Raw genomic sequence first — 17,041 nt, 5'->3', positions numbered from 1 at the left:
AATGTTTGCTGAGTGAATAAATGCATGAAAGATTATCCATTCTGATAGCAAGAACCAGAAAATCTGTTTTTCTGTTCTCTCCCTCAATATCATGCCCTGCTCACATATAAACATAGCTTCTGTGTCATTCTTCATATTTTTCATTTTCCATCACAATCTATCCTTGACTTTAACCCCCCCACCACACACACCACACAATACACACATACACACACATGCACACACATTCATGCGTGCGCATGCACACACACACACACACACACACACACACACACACACAGAGTTACCTCCTGTTCCTGTTGATTGAATGATGGCTAGGCTAACCTTGACCAAACTATTCAGAAGGCCCCTAGAGATATGCCCCTATACTATGTTGGGTCATGTTTCACTGTATTCTATTGAATCTGGAGCTCTACATCTTTTCTTTTTTTTTTGCAAGGCAATGAGGTTAAGTGGCTTGCCCAAGACCACACAGCTAGATAATTATTAAGTGTCTGAGGCTGGACTTGAATTCAGGTCCTCCTGACTCCAGGGCTGGTGCTCTATTCACTGTGCCACCTAAGCGCCCCAGTACTTTCTACATCTTGACCCAAGCACAAGTGAATCAACATTACTATTGCTTCTGGAACAGGCTTATCAAATGACTGCCCTAAAGACTCAATTCACACTTTGATTTCTCAGACAGTACTTCCCTTCCATGGCTTCCACTATCATCTTATCTATATAAGTATACATATATATATATTTATATGACTCTATATACACATATATACATACATAGAAGATTATATATGCATAGAAACATACACACACATATATGCCTATGTGGATATAATCTTCTATTAGAATATAACTTCCAAGAGGGCAGAGATTATTCATTTTTATGCTTGGATTATCAGAATTTAGTACAGAGCCCAACAAATAGTAATCACTTAACAAATACTTTAAAATTTACATTCAGTTATTCATCCAGCTGTTCATTCATTTATTTATCACTCTTCTGAGTGATAAAGGAGGAGTCAACTGGGAAATGTATTTGCAGTCAAACTGAATCACTGTTTTTCTAGTGTTCTCTGAGATTGATGATGACAGTACTTCATGTGTTTCCTTTGTCAGTATTTGGAAATTTGGAAATGTGCCTGAAAGAAGTCCAATGGAAAGGGGAAGTTAGGTGGAGCAGTGGATGGAACACTGATCCTGAAATCAGAAAGACCTGAGTTCAGCCTCGGACAGTTGCTAGTTGTGTAACCCTAGGCAAGTCACTTCACTCTGATTGTCTCACCCCTCCACAAAAAAAAAATAGAAGTCCAATGGAGAGACAGCATTATTATATCAATAGATTTTTTTTTCTTGAAGTACTCTTATCTAAGGCAGCTAAGTTTGAGCTACATGAAGCCCAGAAAGTAAAATAACTTTCTCATTTACTATTTGTGTCACCCTTGAGCATTTGATAACTCTGGACTTCAGCTTCCTCATCCATGAAATGATCTCCACTTCTAAATTTAAAGGCCTCTATGGATTGTTTAATCTCCCATCACTTTATTAACTAAATGAGGCAGCTAAAGTATGCAGCACTGGACCTAGAGACAAGATCTGAGTTCAAATACAGTCTCAGATACTGACTAGCTGTGAGACTTCGGACAATTCATTTAACCTCTGCATACCTCAGTTGTTTCTAAGCCATTTTTCAGAAGTGTCTGATTCTTCATGACCTTCTTTGGAGTTTATTGGCAAAGATACTGGAATGCTTTGTCTTTTTCTTTCCCAGCTCATTTTACAGATAAGGAAACTGAGGCAAATAGTTAAATGACTTGCCCAGGGTTACGCAGCTAGTCAGTGTCTGAGATTGGATTTGAACTCATGAAGATGAGTCTTTCTAGTTCCAAGTCCAGTACTCTGTCCAGTACGGTGCCACCTAACTTTCCTTATTTCTAAAATGGGAATAATAATAGTATTTATCTCATAGGGTATATTTATGCCCAGGGTTGTCAGAATAAAATAAAAAAATATTTGTAGTGTGTGCTATGCAAAACTTAAAGAACTATATAATTTTAGCTGTTATGGGGTAGTGGGAGAAGGGAACAAGAATTTATCAAGGATCTACTATGTACTAGGCACCATGCCAAGGGCTTTACAAATATTGTCTCATTTAACACCCCACAACAATTCTGAGATAGGTTCTGCTATTATCCCCATTTCTTATGATTTTTATTAACATAAATATTTATTATTATAACTAATAACAGGGATAAGAGAAAAAAGATAAAGCTTCTTCCTTTAATAAAAGAGACTACATAGAAAAATTTTAACTGTTTGGAGCCTTTCTCTGCTCTACCTCAGTCACAGCTATGCAGAAGATAAACCTTTCAAGAAGAGATGCTCAATGTAAAATCTCAGCCAAGTCAACATATTTGCTAGCCAGTTATTTTAATTAAGAAAAGACATTATTTCTCTGGTAATTTGCCAGTTACAGATATGCTAATCTGTGGTGAGCTCTTTCTCCTGGGAGGAAACATAATTAAATATTTCTGATGTCTATGCTTTCAAACTGACCCTACAAATCATGTTGAAACGTTACTCGATAACCCAGTAGACCTTATAGCGGTGGGGCTCTTAGGAAAGTGGTTTAGTGTACATCAGTTAATTAGCATTACCTTAGCTGTACTGAGCAAATACAAATAATGCAGCTGGCTACTGGGAGCAGGTCAGTTGGGTCATTTTTATTCCAGGGATATATCACTATTGCAGGGCTATTATGAAATTTGAAAAATAAATGAATGAACTCTCTCCCATCCCTTAAAATTACTAATATCCACCAAAAAAAAGACCCAGCAATAACAAAATGACCTCTTCTGGATAAGAGAATTCAGAGTAGCATTTCTAGACTCTACCTGGTCCAGATCACATCTGGAGTATGATCTGTGGTTGTGAGAATCGTAGTTTAAAAAGGATGTTGATAAGCTGGAGACAATCAATAGCAGACAGGTCGATGGCGAACCTTGAATCCATGATATATAAGGAGCAATGGAAGGAACTAGACACCTGGAATATGAAAAGATTTGGGTGAAGGGAGGTAGAGATAGAAGGCAGAACCATCAAGGATTTGGAAGAGCAGATGGAAGAGAGATGACATTTTTCTATTTCCTTTCAAAGGAAAGAATTAGGAGCAGTGGGTACAAATTGTAGAGGCAAGTCTAGGTGGCTGATATTATTAGTCTAATTTCTTTTGACTCCAGATACTGTTACTGTAGTGTGACAAGTCAAACAAGATGCTGCTTCCAAAGTAGTTTTGGGCTGGCAATTTCAAATTAGTTGAGAAAAGTCTTCCTACAGAGCCAGTTGGGAAAAAAAAATGTTTTAATGGGAAGTTTCCCTAAGAAGAATCTTTGGAGAATATAGAAAGAAGGTGAGGGTGAACCTCTTTCTTATAAGAACTATCTTAAATATTGTTTTATAAGGGAATCTTTTAAAGACAAATTTATGAAAGAGAATTCTATGAAGAACTTAGAAAAAATTAAAAAAAACTCTGCTGTGAAAAATCAAGAGAAAACAAAAAGCATAAATAGTAAGGTGAATTACAAAAAACAACAGTAATCATTGTCTGGAGTCCCTACCCCTTATACTTTTATATGTTCATACTGTCTCAAATCACTCCAGACTACTTATACTTCCTTTAATACTATATGCTATGTAGGTGGGGAGAGATAGGATTCCTGAACAGATGAAAGACTTCTGGGATAATGTAAATAGAACAGATAGAGAAATGGACACAAGCTAGGTGCTACTTGATTTGAGAAATAAGCTTACTTACTAACTGTGATTGTCTTTTGTATAATAAGCACTTAATGATATCTAATTTTTCTTCTGCACTGATATTCAATAATCCTATACTTCTAATACTTATCAACTGTGTAATCATGGACAAATCACCATGATGTCTCAACCTCAGTTTCATTCCCTGTAAAATGGGGATATGAATACATGTAACTTTACTGGACTATTAGGGGATGGAAGTATTTGTATGGGGAACTCTCTTGGGAGAAAACTTCTGTGGATGCAGGTCAGCATTCCCTCTATTCCCAAAGCTCTAAGAGATGCAGGGATTTGCCCAGATTCACACAGCTTATATGTATCAGAGATAAGGCTGGAACCCAAGTTCTCATGCCTTTGAGGTCAGCTTTCTATCCATTATGCCAAAATGTCTCAGGGTTATTATAAAGATTAAATGAGGTAATGTCTATAGAGAGCTTTACAATGTCTAGAGAGAACTATATAAATGTCAGCCATTGGAATTGGTAGGAGCTTTTATACAACAGTGACAGAGCAGGGCTCTGTCTCAGAGCAAAAGAATGAGATGAGTCCTCTTTTAGCAGAGGAGAGTGGGCTCTGGGGACTTGGTGGTCTTCCCAAGGTGTCAGTGTTTCACATGTCAAGTTGCACTACAACCTCCCAGAGTCTTCGGCACCAGGAACTTTTAAAGAATGGGGATGACTCTGGATCAAAAGAAAAGACAGCTTCATTCTATTCTCATACATGTGTCTGTGTCAAAGATCAAGGTGCTTTGACTGATGAAGGAATACAGGAATGAATGAAAAAATAAATAAATGTCAGCTCCTCAAAGGCTCATCAGGTGATATAATAATAATAATTAATAATAATAATAAATAATAGCAAGCACTTTTACAGTGCCTATCTTATTCCAAGCATTGTGCTAAGTACTTTAAAGATATCAATTCATTTGATGTTCACAACTATGTTAGGAGGTAGTTTCTATTATTTTCTCTATTTTACAGTTAAGGAAACTGAGGCATACAGAGGCTAAGTGATTTGCCCAGGATCAAACAGTTAATAAGTGAATTCAGATCCTACAGATTTCAGTCATTGATCTAATGCTCTTTATTTTGTTTTTGGTTGGGTTCTTTTTTTTTTGCAAGACAATGGGGTTAAGTAACTTGCCCAAGGTCACACAGCTAGGTAATTATTAAGTGTCTGAGGCGGGATTTGAACTCAGGTCCTCCTGACTCCAGGGTTGGTGCTCTATCCACTGAGTTACCTTGCTGCCCAGATCTAATTCTTTTTAGACTAAGAGAATTATTTCAATTCTGGTAAAAGCCTTGATGCAGCCACATGTTATATTTATTATTTGATCAAAGTTGGGGTGTTACTGCGGAAACAAATTAATCCAAGATTCATGAAAGACTCTGATTCCCAACTCAGCTTTCTTATCATGCTCCTTGAAGCAAAAAAATTAATCAAAATAGGGTTCATTTTCCTGGTCTGGACAGGTATTGTTACTACTCAGGCCATTATAGAGGGGATTGGGTCATGGACCCGCAAACGGGTTTTTCATTAATGTTCTCCAACCAAGCAGATTAGGTCTGACCAATTTATCATTTTACAACTGGGTTAAGGAGACAGAAAAAATCAGAGATGATATAAAGAGAACCAAATGAGTTTATCCCTTCCTTCAGAAGGTATGTATAGCATGCACCATCTCTGGATGATCATTGCATTGATCAGGGATGTTAAGTTTTTTAAAATTGTTTGTCTTCATAATGTTGTTGTTGTATAAATTGCTCTGCATCAGTTCATTCAGGTTTTTCCAGGTTTCTATGAAACTGTCCCTTTCATCTTTTCTTATGGCATAATGACATTTCATTATATTCAGATACAATTGTACTGGGACCTTGTAGCATGTCCAGATCATTTAACATGGAGGTACTTCGTTTTTCTTTGTTTCTCTATTTCGTGGATGGGAATGGCCTCCTTCGAGTGACTGAATAGTCCGAACAGATCACATCTTTAAAAATCGCGAAACTGGAGCAGGCCCTCTCTCTTTATTTTGTGCTGTTTTCCTGATGTATCCCAGAGAGTGAAGATCACACTGTTTAGCCCACAGGTGCAGAAGACATAAAATGAACTAAAAAAAATCTCCTTTTAGGTTCTGTGGTTTGATGTATTTCAGTTTCCTATTGTATTTGTCCTCAGTTTTAGGTGCCAATTATGATTCTCAGTGGACCCAAGAATTTGAACCAAGGCAGCCTTGGAGCCAGGATTCCAGGTGAGATAGTATAGGCATTATCCCAACAGGGAAGCTCTTGGATACCTAGGACTCAAGGACAAGGCAGGAGGTGGACTTGTAACTGTGCTAGCTAGGAACTGAACTAAGCTTTAAATATAATTCTCTTCCCCTCCCTAGAGACTGAGATGATATAAAGATAAACCCCACTTATTAGGGAGTAAATTTGTATTGATGCTTTTGTCCGTTTGAAGTCAGTATTTCTTTGTAAAAGTTTATCAGACTGTTAGAGGTAAAATGGAACTAGGATGAGGGAAGACCATTTGTGGGGAGCTGGCACCATTAGCAGAGAAAGTAGATTTCCCCTAACCCTCCTTAAGAGTAACAGAGCACTATGCCAAAGGGGTGAGATGTAGCATATCTGCCTTTAGGCTGTCGGGGCTAGAATGATCAGGATTACACCATAATTTTGTTCAGTCATTTCCCACTTTAATTTCAAGGGTTTTTTTGCAAGCTCACAAGTGATGTTTCTAAGTCTCTTTGTGCATATGGGCTACTTTCTTCCATCTTTAATTTCTCTGGGCTTGATCTAGCAGAGGTTTTGCTGTATCACCTAGTAGGTCATCTGCTATTACTATTTGCAGGGAAAAGATAGGTCAGAACAGAGAAAGCTAGCGGCTCAGTGCCTTCGTGAGGCAGTTCAGATTCCTTTTCCTGTGATCTATCAGAGGTCATGGGTCTGTTGGATAGGATAATCCTCTGCTTGAGTTACCCGTCTTCTTTTGCCTTAAGTTCTCTCAAAGTATATGGATGGCTAGGGAAATATTCCCTAATCTCAAAAGGTTATAAAACATAAGATACCTCTAAATTGCAAGTCACGGGTTCTAAAACAAAATAGAGCACCTAAATTTTCATATAGTGTTTTATTTTACTTGCCCAAATAGATAGATTTCATTTATATCCCTTCATATATTTTGTTGCTACATCACCTCCATTATAGCACAAAGTGAAAAAGAAGGACAGAGAGAGACAGCTGGGGAGAATGGATTTCTGCAAAACCAAGCAATGTAGCAACCAAATTTGACAGTTTGCAGTGCTTTTTTTAAAAAATAGTCTAATTTTTCATTAAAAAATAATAGATTTCTTTATCTCAACTAGACTAGAAATATAGCAGCTATTCACCACCTGATCTCACTCTATTCAACATGGAAACTTTGATCTGCTTCATTTTCCAACCTGGACGAATTTATGCTTCCTTAGACAATACTGTGACCTGTATGCTCCCCTCTAGGCCCAACCTATTGATATTATACTCAGTTTGGATACCTGATCCACATATCCTACAACAGCTCAGAACTTCCAGACTCTGCTAGCCTTAGCCTCCCAGTGAGAGGAATGAGCCACAACTCTTGGCAGTAGACCATATTCTATATAATCTCCCACCTCTGCAAAGAAGAAAGGGCAAAATAATTTCTTCTCTCTTATCTGGGGTCAAACTTATTTCATCAGTTACACAGAAATTTCATTTTTAAAAAATAAGCGCTTGTCGCTCTATTTATATTGCTATAGTCATTGGATAAAATATATTATTTTCTGGATTCTGCTTACTCCATTTTAATAAGTACACACAAGCTTTCTCGTGGTGAAATAATAATCCATGAGCACCGATCTACCACACTTTATTTATTAACACCTCCTTTTTTATATTTGTTGTTGCCCTTTCCTTGTACAAAAAGAATAGATATGAATATTTGTATATAAATGGTTACTCTCTTCTTTTTTTCTTTCTTTAATTTTTTTCTTCTTTCTTCCCCTTCCTTCTTTTTTAACCTTAGAACAAAATCCTAGCAATCTGATCAGTGGGCTAAAAGATATGTTCAGTTTTATAAAAATCATCTCTTCTTTTCACTCTCCCTACTTCTTTTTTCATAATAACATTAATAATGCAATACTAATAATAATTAACATTTACCTAGCATTTACTGTGGACCAAATACTGTGCTAATTGCTTTATAAACATCTCCATTATTGCTCATTACAAGCTTGGAACGTATGTTATTATTATTATTATTATTATTATTACTATTATTATCATCCCCATTTTACAGATGAAGAAACTAAAGAAAATGGAGTTTAGGTGACTTGCTTAGAATCACACAATTAATAAGTATCTGAGGGCAGAATTTGATTCAGGAATTCTTAATTCTAGTCCTAGCACTCTATTCACAGTACCAACTGACTATATCTATTCTTCTTTCTTCTTCATTTTCTTTCTTTCTTTCCTTTTTTCCTTCCTCTCTCTCTCTCTCTCTCTCTCTCTCTCTCTCTCTCTCTCTCTCTCCTTTCTTCTTTCTCTGCTTCTTTTCTTCCTCTTTTTTTTGTTTCTTCTTTACCTACTCCTTTTCCTCCTCCTCCTCTTTTCCTCTTTTTCATCCCCTTAGGCCATAATCCTAGCAATGCTATTACTGGGTTAAAGGACACGATCAATTAACATTATGACGGCCCTAATAACTACATTACAGGATGCCTGTTTCTCTATGATCCTGGCCACACTTAATTTTATTGACTTCTATCTTTGACATTGGGAAGGATATAGAATTTTAATTGATCCCTGGGGCTTAGTACATTTAAGTAAGTAAGGAGTAAGCAGCTATAGTTCTTCCTTTCTAAAACCTACTTTGTATGACTGCCTGGTTGGTTCTTGGCTTTTGTTATCAAAGAAGACCAATTGATATCTCACATTAGAGACAAATTACAGTGCGTCTGACTGTGACTGATCATCTAACCTAGAACAATATGAACTTGGAAAGCTCCATCACAGGTTGGGCACAAATAGTCCCTGTGAACACCTGGGTGCTTACTCTAAACTTAAGTATCTCACATTTACTTTGAGCTGCTTCAATTCTACCTTCCTCATGGAATACAATGCCCTCACTGATGAGGGCCCTCCATGTTGGGTGGTCCTGTGTCAGTGTCTCCTATGCTGCATAATCAATTTTAAAGCTCTGAAGAGAGACTTTCAAAGTTTCCCAGTATCACTTCTGACTCCTTTGTGAATACTTACCCTATGTGAGTTCTCCATAAAATAGTCTTTTTGGCAAGTGTACTTAAACTTGCCAGTTTAGTTCAAGAAAGAACCTCATTGTCTGGTATCTTCTCCTGCCAGGTGAACTTCAGAATCTTCCTAAGACAGTTTAAATGGAAACGATTCAGTTTCCTGACATGGTGCTGGAGATTGCACAGGTTTCACAGGCATACAGAAATAAGATCAACACAAGGCTCTGTAGACCTGCAATTTGGTCATTAGTCTACTACATTTTCTCTCCCACACTTTCTTTCAGAGTCTTCCGGATACTGAGATAACTCTGGCAATTCACGTGTCAACCTCATTGTCAATGTATACCTCCCTGGAAAGGACACTGCCAAGGTAAGTGAACTTGACCACAGTCCTCAAAGCTTCTCCATTTGCTTTAATTGATGGTTCCACATATGGATGGTGTGGTACTGACTGAGGGAGCACCTGTATTTTCTTGGTGTTCATTGTGTATAGTCCCACTTACTAGACTCTTTCAATCTTCCCCAGGTGAGGTTTGGAGGGGCCAGAGACAAGGATTACAAAGGAGACAAGAACTCCATCAAGATCTCCAAGGGCTCCATCTATTTACCAGAATAAAAGTGCTTAAATGCCTTTCCAGTCTCTAATTCACTCCTACTCCCATGGTACTTAGTCAAACAAGGTTCTGATGCTTAAAGGCATCTGGTGATAATTTACAGTATTCCCAGTACACAACCATTCCCAACATAATTGTTAGACCAAAATTAGCACAAGCAGCAGAGAATCCAACCATACTTTGTTGCATCTCAGGTACAGAAGCTACATTAAGGGCATAATCAATCATCTGCGAACAGAAGATCCTGTACCAACACTCCTTCCACTTTGATTTTGGCTTGTAGCCTTTACAAGTTGAAGAATTTATCATCAGAGCGGGGCTGATCTTGCTGCCGTACTCATCTTACCAGCAATGACTAAGAGAGAAATTCTCCTGCTAATTTCACAGGACAATCTATATTCCCTTTCCCTTTCTAGAGATGGACAATGGAGGCATCCTTGAATTCTTGAGGAATAACCTCTTCTTGCCATATAATTTGTCAAATTTCAGTAAGTTTTTGGATGAGTAATGGACCACCCCCCCAACTTGTAAATCTCAACACCAGGTGTTGAAAGGAGCCTAATGGCACTCAAAACTCCTTCTTCAGTTGGAGCTTCAGCTAGGGACAGATTGACTTCAACTTGAGGCAAATAGTCAGTGGCTTCTGCATTGATTGATGATGGTCTTTTAAGAACACTATGGAAGCATTCAGCCTATTTCACTAGGATCATGTCCCTATCATTAATCAACAAGACTCCATCAGCACTGAGTAGTTGAGATGCACTATATGTCTTTGGCTCATAAATAACCTTCAGGGCAGTATAAAAGCACTTTGGAGTGTTAATATTTGCATAAAACTGAATTTCATCTGCCTTCTTGCTGAGCCAAGAGTTCTGCATCTCTCTAAGCTTTGCTTGTACTTTAATTTAATGGAATTAAATGCTGCCTTCCTAGAAATGGATGAACTATCCTGCTGGTAAACTTTGTGGAGTTCTCATTTTCATTTAGCAGTTTCTGTATTTCCCCATCATTTTAGACAAACCAATCAGTGGTTGTGAATATTGACCCAGATAAGCAAACAGGGCTGTATACCAGATCACTGAAAGTTGTCTACTATTTTTCTGCTTTACTGTTGCCAATTGTGTTGGTTCACCTTTCTCTTCAAGTAAGCAACAAACTGTTCCTACTCAGAGTTATTCTAATCTCTTGACATTCATTCTTCTAGGAGGCATTTTGCCTTGGGAGTTCCATTTCAGTTGAATGTGAATACTTAGCTTGGGAAGAGTCTATGATCAGTCCAGCACTCTGCTCCACATATTGCTTTTGTCACTCTCAGGTCCTGTCCCTGTTCTCCTTAGAATCACATAGTCTATTAGATGCCAATGTTTGCCACAAGGGTGCATCCAGGAAATTTTATTACATTTAGGTAAGTGGAAGACAGTGTTTTTGATAAGATGCACAAGTCTTCAATAGTAGGCAACCATTGCTGTTGGTGTTTCCAACTTCATTTCTCCCAAGGACTCCCTGCCATGTCTAGTAAACTGAGCCTACTCCAGCAATAATGGCACCCACAATTATAAGCTTGTCTTCTTTTAGTATAATGATGATAAGGGTCTCCAGGTCTTCATAAAATTTTTCTTTGACTTCTTCAGTATTTGTCATGGTGGAAATAAAGGCACTGATGATTGTAGCTTGACATTTTCTTACAAGTGACAATCTCATTGTTATAAGTTTGTCATTCACTTCTTTTGGTAGGCAATCTAAGTTTGTTGAATAGATTTTATGGCTATTATTAAGAAACTAACTGCTGGATTCAGAGGACCAGGGACACTTCTCCACTAAAGGGCATGAGGTCAATATGAGGTTCAATAATGGGGAGTCTGATCTCCAATGAGAAGAATCAGACTCTCCCTCTTTTTTTTTTTTGTTTTGCTTTTTGTTTTTTGCAAGGCAATGGGGTTAAGTCACACGGTGTCTGAGTTCGGATTTGAACTCAGATTCTCCTGACTCCAGGGCCAGTGCTTTATCCATTGTGCCACCTAGCTGCACCCAACTCTAAAAAAAATAATAATCTTTGGCTTGTTTTGCTTCCCATCCCAGTCCCCTGGGGAAAAATTAATTAAAATTTATAATTGGTTCTGTATAGGTGTCCCCAGAAAAGGCAGCAAAAACAATTATTTCCACTAAAGACCTCACTCATCAAAAATGTTACAGGAATTTTTTTATTTCTTTTTTATTATTTAGGACTCAGGATCATACTTCCTGAAAATTTTGGTTAACTAAAAGTCTGTCTTCATATTAACCTTTCCTGTTTGAAGTCTGACTCATGGAATAATAATGTTAAGGAAAGACTAGGGTCTTTTCTCTCATCAAGACATGCTGAGTTGACCCAAACCTGTTCAATGGGATGTGAAAATTTATTTAAAACTTTAAACATTCTGTAGATTAGAAGTCAGGCAAAGAATCTCAACTGTCCCTGCCTTCATGGCAACAAGTAAATCTTTCTCAATTAGCCTATTTGTAATTGCTTTAAATATAATTTCATCTATAACCTGACTTAGTTTATCTATAGAGTTTGATGAGGTTTGTTTCCTTAGGGGATCATGACTGTTTTAAGTTTGTGACTTTTATAACATCAAAGGAAGCATGTTACTTTTTCCCTAGCTTTTATAGTCTAAAAGGATTATACCAGATTGCAATATGCAAAAGAATTCTTTCTGTCACTCTGATGTAATTTTGCCTATCAGAGGTCTTTTAAGGGTTCCAATCACTGTTCAGATTTTCTCTGAGGCCTAAACTTATGCTTGAAAATAATAATAAAACCTCTAATTGCTGCACTGTGCTAAATATAATTTTTGGCAGAAGTTACCTATCACACAACTCAGAATGGAGATAGTTCTCTCATAAAGCAATAGAACAATTTTAGGAAAGCTTCTAGGGGCAGCTAGTTCTTGCAGTGGCTAGAGCACCAGCCCTGGAGTCAGGAGGACCCAAGTTCAAATCCAATCTTAAAGACATATCTAACTGTGTGACCTTGGGCAAGTCACTTAACCCCATTACCTTGGAAAAAACTGGGAAAAAAAGATTCTATAGCTTAACTTATACCTGTTATTAGAGCCTCTTCCAGGAGGCTGACAAATAGACCTCATCAGACTTAAAGCAATTGCAGAGCTGTCAAATAGGCATGAATTTTAACTCCTTTTACCAGACAACTTCCACCTATCTTCCAGCCAGTGATCACTTTCTCTGATTTAAAAGTAAAAACAAAAACAAAATCTCCCTTTGCTACACGTGTCAGCTAGAGCAGATGATCTCCAAGTCTCTTGAACCAATAAGGTCATTTCTAAGTCTGGACCTTTCCATCCCATTCACCTAAATAGGAAGAGAAACAAAGGAAAAACAGTAGACCAAGCTAGTAGACCAAGTTAGAAAATATAACCTTATTTTCAAGAACTTTCAAGATTTTCAAGAAGTCTAGAAGTCCATTGGGTCCAGTCAACTGACATCCAGAGGAGTTTGCAAAGGTGCTTTGAATCCCTATGAGTGATTTCAATCTTAGATACACTGCCCCACTGCTGGCCAGTTGGGCAACACACTCTTCCTTCCTTCCTTCCTTCCTTCCTTCCTTCCTTCCTTCCTTCCTTCCTTCCTTCCTTCCTTCCTTCTTTTGTTTCTTTTTCTTTTTTCTACATTTCCTTTTTTCCTTTCCTTCTTTCTTTTTTACCTTTTTTCTTTCCTCTCTTCCTTTCTTTCTTTCTTTTCTTTTCCCCTTCCTTCTTTTCTTTCTTTTTCTCTTTCTCTTTCTTACTTCCTTTCTTCTCTTTTTCTCCCTTCCTTCCTTTTCTTTCTTCCTTTTTTCTTTCTTCATTTCTTTCCTTCTTCATTTTTCTTTCAATTTTCTTTCCCTCCTTCCTTCCTTCCTTCCTTTCCTTCTTTTTTTTCCTTTCTTCTTTTCCTCTCTCTTTCTGTTTTGGCCAGAAATCCCTTCCCAGATTTACTATTTTTTAAAATCTTTTGACCATGCAAAAGAAACCATTCTTTGCTTCATTTCTTTCTTATCTGCCTTAATCACTGAATGGGCATTGTCTTGGTCACACTGAAATCTGATAAAGACCAAGACCAAGGTCTGCCACTGCATCCAGGGTCATCTCCAGTCATCCTGATCAATATCTAACCACTGGACCCAGATGACTCCAGAGGAAAAAGTGAGACTGGTAAGTTTTTACAATCTTCCCTCATTTAAATCTAATTCACTTACATGTCATGGCATTACCCCTTTACTGTCATGGTCTCTTTGAGAATGAAGGACAAATCACAACAATAACACGTAACAACAACTTTCTACAAATCTGCATAAGAGGAGATGGATTGTTTTAATTTGTCTTTTTGTTTGTTTTCTTTGCTTAGCACAACTCCTGGCTTTTCTTTGTTTGTCACATATGAAACCCTTAAAAAATGCTTAATGAATTTAATTCTTGGGCCCCAGAGGGATGAACTAAAAACAATGGACCAAAGTTACTGAGAAGCATATTGATTTCCTAGCTGTGAGAGAGGTAATGAGTTCCTTATCACTGGAGGTCTTCAAGCAAAGCGTGGGTGACCACATATTGAGTGGATCCTAAAGTAGATGCTTGTTTAACTATCAAATGGACTAGATACCCTCTGAACTCCCTTACATCCCAAAACAAAGAAAGATAGAGAAAGAGGGAAATTTCCTAACCCTCTGGGCTTGTGGGATGAAGAGTAACATGAGTTTAGTCAGAGTTTAGTTAGGGGAATAGTGAGGATGAAAGCTGAATAGGTAAATAGAGTCCCTATGGGTGAGGCCCTCAAATGATACCTGGCTAAGAAGCCTGGCCTTTATTTAGTAGCCAGTGGAGAATCCTCTGAAGGCTTTGAACCCAAGAATGCCACAATAAAAGCTAGGTCTTAGAAAGATTTATCTTGTAGGAGTTTCCAGGATTAATCCAACTGGAGGCACTGAATCTGAAGACAGGAAATCAGTGAGGAGGCTACTGAAAGCATGTAACTTAACATTATACTTAGCATTATGTCGGCATTATGGGTTAAATATGCTTTTATATTTTGGCCTGGGAATCTAAACTCCATCCACCAATAACATCGTTTTTATGGGAAATTGTGTTCTGTCTTGAGAGACAAGAAGGGAACAGGGCATCACCCCATACCTCACCCCTGCCAGAGTCACAGAGACCTCAGGACATCCAGCATCCACTGAGAAGGGAGCATGATGGGTCAGGGATGCTTCTTGTTCCCTAGGGTTGTGTCTTGGTCCTTTGTGTAGGCAGGATGTTTATGAGTCAGAGAGGGCCTGTTTCTTGGATTTCTCTAATGGATCCAATTTATTATAACTACTCTAATGGCAATTTATTAAGTTAACTGAAATTCTTTATTATATGAAAAGATAAAAACAAATTTAGATTTTATGGTCTTTATTTTTTTAATTAGTTTTTATATTTTATATCCTTTTTATCTTTCTCTGTTTAGATTTCATTGGTTTTTATTTGTGGATCTAAACATATTTTTCTAAAGTTTTATTTATGATTATTATTCTATGCTAAAGTCATTTTCTATTATGTCTTATCATACATTGAAACACCCCTTATAATAAAGAAAATTAGTGAAGCAAAACCAATTGACATGTGGTCCCTGAGCATACAATATTCTGTACCTGTAATCACTCACTTCTCTACAACAATGAGGTAATTATATTATATTGTATTATCTGTACTCCTTTGTAATGAAAACAAATTCAGCTGGTTTTCAGGGTTGTTTTTCTTTATATTAATGAAGTCTTTATTTATGTTGTTCTCATCTTCCTCTCATCCTTTTCCATTTTTAAATTTCCATTGCTATTCTTGTTCCAAATGTACCCAATAAACTCGTAAACATACATGTATACTCACTCAGATGCCTTATCAATTCAGGAGTTCCCTTCAGTGATGCATATCACAACTCATCCATGCCTGCCCATCCTATATAATTCTTATCTACGTTTTCCTTAGAGTCCTTCACAAGGACTCCACCCAATGTGTTTGAGGCCTTCCTCACCTTTTCCTATTTTGTGAACATGTCAGGGAAATACTTTGGTTGCCAACTCTTCCATTTCCAATTCCTTAATGACATCTTTTATGCATGTTTATCTTCAGTTTTTCTTTACAGATAACAGCCTGCCCATAGCCACCAGATTGATGAGGGAAATGCTTTACTGTTACTTCCTGCCTCAATTCCTTAAATGTCTTTGTTTCGAACTAATATGTCCTCTGACTTATAAATGTAAGCACATTGGTGGGGGCTCCATGAACCATGATTTTTCTTAATAGTTATAGACTCATAAATTACCTTGAACCCAGTTGGATTACCCTTGTTTGGAGGACCTTTATGTAAATTGAGGGGTGCAAGGACTTGTAAGACATTTTTCTAGCTAAGAATCCAAATGACCTGAAATTCTAATATAACACAATGATAATAATAATAATAATAATAATAATAATAATAACAAAAATAACATTCTAATATACAATGTTTCCTTAGTATGGCTATTCTTTCTACTGATAAGGATAAAAAGTCTGCTGCAACTGAGTTTCTAGGAAGCCCAGGCCTAGGATCAGCCCACTATCTGCTCTACCACATTGCCTTAATTGTAATTAGCATATCTGTGATTTAGGTCTAATTTCAAACACAGTGGTCTTCTTACTATACCATACCATCTATATTTAACATGAAAAGAAAAAGAAAAAAGATACTTAGAAGCATGTTGACATAAGTCTCCTGCAGTAACTTTTCAGCTCAGTTTCAAAAATGAGCATATAATATGATTTAAACTTGAAAATAAGTAAGAGACTATCTCTTGGTAAGCTACATAAATTAACAGTGCCAACTACTGCATAATATTTAATTAAATATAGTGCAATGAACATCTTTTTATTGAAAAATTATAACCAACTCTTTATTTTGGGTGTGCTTCACCTTGAGAAAACTCAGTCTGTACTTGTAGCTACAGGAGATCACCACTCCAGAAGCACAGAAATCCATGAAAAGTTAAAATAAATGTTCCTATTTGTAAACTTATCCACTGATTTATTATTTTTAATGTATGGACTCTAAATACATAATTTATTCATTCTGAGTCAGGGCCAGGATAGGATGGGAAGAGTAGGGAGATTAGGTCCCTGCTGCCCTCCAGCCAAAGCTTTTATTTTACTTTTTTTATTATTATTATTATTATTATTCTCATCCAGGAACAGAAATGGTGCTTTGGCAAAAGGGGTGGCAGTGTCAAAGTACAAAGTTCTTTTTCAGGGAGACTTCTTCAAACCCCACCCTTGTGATCTCCTTCCAGTTGCCCTTTGGG

The 17,041-nt window shown here is 37.2% G+C and overlaps 1 protein-coding gene across 2 annotated transcripts in view; it reads left to right on the top strand.

The window, feature by feature from the left end:
- The window catches only part of LRRC8D (leucine rich repeat containing 8 VRAC subunit D), a 193,714-nt gene extending 183,982 nt beyond the window's left edge, over window positions 1-9,732 (top strand). The window contains exons 1-4 of one of the 2 annotated variants that reach the window (XR_012475550.1): window positions 5,175-5,899; window positions 5,989-6,061; window positions 9,361-9,446; window positions 9,603-9,732. The gene's annotated coding sequence lies outside the window, so the exon portion shown is untranslated. Of the gene's footprint in view, window positions 1-5,174; window positions 5,900-5,988; window positions 6,062-9,360; window positions 9,447-9,602 lie in introns of those variants that run through there. The other variant, XR_012475549.1, reaches the window with a different exon arrangement.
- The last annotated feature ends 7,309 nt before the right edge of the window (window positions 9,733-17,041 follow it).

Source organism: Macrotis lagotis, chromosome 2 (genome assembly GCF_037893015.1).
Source record: "Macrotis lagotis isolate mMagLag1 chromosome 2, bilby.v1.9.chrom.fasta, whole genome shotgun sequence".
Lineage (NCBI taxonomy): Eukaryota > Metazoa > Chordata > Mammalia > Peramelemorphia > Peramelidae > Macrotis > Macrotis lagotis.
Note: the sequence above shows the minus strand (reverse complement) of the source record. Positions and strands in the feature narration are given on the sequence as shown.